Source organism: Propithecus coquereli, unplaced genomic scaffold (assembly GCF_000956105.1).
Source record: "Propithecus coquereli isolate 6110/MARCELLA unplaced genomic scaffold, Pcoq_1.0 Scaffold1, whole genome shotgun sequence".
NCBI classification, from domain to species: Eukaryota; Metazoa; Chordata; class Mammalia; order Primates; family Indriidae; genus Propithecus; species Propithecus coquereli.
In genome coordinates this window covers 21012725-21016496 of record NW_012133857.1, presented here as the reverse complement: position 1 = coordinate 21016496, position 3772 = coordinate 21012725, and the positions used below count along the sequence as shown (strand labels likewise).

The following is a 3772-nucleotide window of genomic DNA, read 5'->3' as shown; positions in this document are numbered from 1 at the left end:
AAAAGAGTTTATCAAGGATGAGATACATGTTCAAGCTTTCTCCCTGACATAGTTAGAACTGAAAGAAAACTGATAAAGGGAAATTTCTATTCTGTGGTCCAGAATCATTTAATGCCACTCCAATGTACCATCTAAAATCATTTCCTAAGTGGTGTGTGTTCCACTCTTTGGGAACTGCTATGGTAGAGAAAAGGAAACCATTAAAGCTTTTGGACTGGGGGAGAAATACACAGTCAGATACGTGCTTTGGGAAGATTAATCTGGCAGTGATATTTGCAATGACTTGGAGGGGGTAGAAAGTGGAGGCAAGACCATTTGCAAGAATCCAGATTAGAGTTTCTGAGGACTGGAGTGGAGGCAATAGAGAAATGGATGTGAAGCAACATCAGAAACTTCTAGTCAGATGAGCTAAGACATTTGTAAACAGACCTTTTCCATATAATGCAGTACATGGTGTGAGATCAAGAACCGCCGTGAGCTGTGGGGTGAAAGGGGAGTAGTAAGAGAAGACCCTCTGAAAAAAGAGGTTCCTGAGCTGGGCCTTGAAGGATGAGAAAGAGTTAACCAGTTTAAGCATGAGGTATGTAGGCAAGTCTAGTTACCTAGTATTGCTGAAGAGAGACCAGAATAGTGGGAAGTAGATAAGGCCGGAGAGAGAAGAGAGAAAACCTCTTGACAGGTCTAGTTTTTCTAGCCCGGGAGCCTGGACTTCATCCTTACAGCAGGGGTAAAGTGGTCAGATTTGCATTTTAGATAGAATATCACTTGTAGAGGATGAGTGAGAAAGATAAAACTGTGAGAAATTCAGTTTGAGATTTTTGAAGGTGTGTATACATATACATATATATATGCTGGAGTCCTGGAGAGAGAGGTTTGGCCTGGCTGTTTTGGCTTCTTTAGCAAGGAAGTGTCATTTAAAGTCATGAAAATGGACGAAAGTGCCTGCAGAGAGACTACAGAATAGCCAGAATAGCAGCAACAAATGAGTTAGAGGAGGAAACTCAAGGGCCTCCCAATATAAGGGGTGGGCAAAGGGAAAAGAATCCATGAAGGGACAGGACAACAATGAGAAAGCTACAAGAAGGGAGAGTATAGTATCGTAGAAACCAAGGAAGTTTTAGCAAGGGAGGATAGTCAAGACTGGAAAGTATTTGGGGAGCACAGTGACCATGAGTAACTTCAGTGAGAAGTTTTGATGTGTCAGGAAGGAGGCAGGGCAGTGCACTCAGAGCATACTGAGCTGGTGGCAGCATGGAGTGCATAGTTGCCATTTCTTTCAGTAGGCAGATCCACAGGCCTTAGTGTTAGAGTAGATAAAAAAAAAGAGGAATCAAACATAATTTTGGAGATTAGCATCCCTGTAACAGATAGGAGCTGGGTTATAGAATAAATTGATGGTTTCAGTTTGCAGTATAATTTTTTTTAATCCATTTAATATTAAATGTTTATAAATGCTTGAAAATTAAATTTGAATACTGCAGCTATTGCAGTTAAATCATTTAAGACATTAAGGAAAATGTCCTACAAAGAAAATTATGTTCATCCTTTTGTGTTAGGTATTGATTTCCTTATTCATGTAAGATTGTCTAGAGTTAAGGGTTAAGTGGTTTCCAAAAGTTAAAGCCTATATGGGACCAATACACTATTCTACGTGTGGTTAATAAACCAAGTTTGTCACTGCCTTGCTTTTGTGAGTTCAGTCACCTTTGTCAGCTAACTAACTCTGAAGTCTTGAAATATTTCATTAAAATCTAAGCTAATCATTATATACGTGGCTATAATCCACACACACGGTGTACATTCATGGGAATCTGGTACTTGAATATAAAATATTGTCTTTCTATTACAAGTAAACCACACACATATCTTGCTGAGATAGGACGTAAACTTGACTGAAAGATCTTCCACATTTGATAAATGAGTCTTTCAGATGAATACGTGCTGCTTGCTGACACTAGGTACCTAATGACCTAAGAAATTTAGTATTTAAGCTATAAAGAAAAGACCTATAATAGATACTGTGGAAGGGTGTTTCCTAACCCTTGTCAACTAATCTGTCTACCTCATCTTCTACCCCTGGTCAGATGGCTCAATAGAGAATATAAAAGAAAGGACTGATAAAAGTCTATAGGACTATAAAAGATGCAGGCAAGAAAGTTACATGTAGTTGTTAAAAAAAAAAAAAGTGGTATGAAGAAATCAAACTAGTGACTATTTTAGGTGACTTCAGCTAATGCTATGCTAACTTCTAAAAAGTAAAATAGTCATAACATATCTAGAACTTTTCTTCTGAATATGGTTAAATCTAGAAAGAATTGCTCTCTTACATTTGAAGCTGTCCTGCGCAGTAAGTAAACAGATAGGGTACTTGTTTCGGTAGTGTTCCCCTCAGGCCCATACACCAACCCAGTGATATCATCAAGTCATAATTACTTATAATATGTCCTGATTATTGTAGTCTTTGCTAACTATTATCACATGCAAATAATATGTAGGGGTTAAGAACATAGAATCTGGGTTGTGACTCTTACTAGTTTTGTGATCCTGTGCAAGTTCCTATGTTCATTTTCCTCATCTGTAAAATGCAGATAACATGAAGTGTATATACCATTAAAGTTGTTGTGGGGATTTACATGAATTAATAAACATAAAGCTTTTAGAACAGTGCCTGGCATAGAGTAAGCCCTAGATAAAGATTATAGGTTTTATTTGCTCTTTAGACTCTGCTTCTTCCCCAGGAAGCCTTCTATGGTTTCCCCTCTGTGGATTAGATATTTTGGGCAAACTCATCATTGCCATTCATAAGCTGATAACTCTCATAACACTTCTCCACAGTTCACTTTAATAATCTGTTTACTTGTCTGTTTCTCCCATTAGACTTCAAGCATTTCATACTTGGCTTTCATCTCCAATCCCTGTCAGTACAAGGCACATAGTAAGTGCTCAGTAAATGTTCGTTGAACAAATTGGCAGGTCTTTCTGTGCCTCCTGACATGGGAGAAAAAATAATGAGTTTGTCATGGCCAAATTTTATAAGCTTTCTAAATATGCCTGGTGATTCCACAAATGTCCAGAAGTATTCAAACAAATAATAAGAAATTCACTTCTAAAACTTGCTCTCATTTCTCCTTAGTTATCTCCCAGTCCAAGAGGTGCTTGGCAGCAGAGGGTCTTTCCTTTCAGCTGTTAATATATTCTCTTCCCAGTGAGCCTTCATGGAATTAAAGCTGAATTGTGTTTTAGGGGAAATTTCTGCAGAGAGCAACAAGGTAACAGAAAGCACCTCACCCATTCAAGGCACCATCCCCAGGCCTCCATTGTGCCGGTATGATATTGGCCCCAGTCCTCTGTTTTTGCCAAATCACTTTTCACGTCTTTCTGTCCTTTAGGAACTGTAGATATTTTGGTGGCAAACCTCAAAACAGCATTCTAAAAGTACTTTAGCTATTTATAAATCAGGAGATTTCAAATAAAATTCCTGATTTCTGACCACCTTTGAAAAAAATCAGATTTGTCAATATTGAGCCTGTTTTCTTGGGCACAAGCACTTGGCTGAGCTGAGTGACAGTGGCACACTTTAAGAACCTGTAAGCTCCCCTGTGAAGTTGAATCCTCTCTACTCATAAGGTATGCACTCAGACACTTCCTGCTTCACTCATTCAAGTTATCTGCCTGGGCCCTCTAGCTATTCATTGGCAATCCCTGATTCAGAGGATAATTGCCAAATGGTCCACTTTGCCTTGGTTGTTTAGCTAAAGATTTTAGGTAGCCA

General features: G+C 38.6%; 1 protein-coding gene across 1 annotated transcript in view; it reads left to right on the top strand.

Annotated features, from left to right (window-relative positions):
* Nucleotides 1–3772, top strand: part of LOC105814772 (chromosome unknown open reading frame, human C3orf67) — a 331823-nt gene that overhangs the window by 119615 nt on the left and 208436 nt on the right. The gene's annotated exons all lie outside the window — the stretch shown is intronic.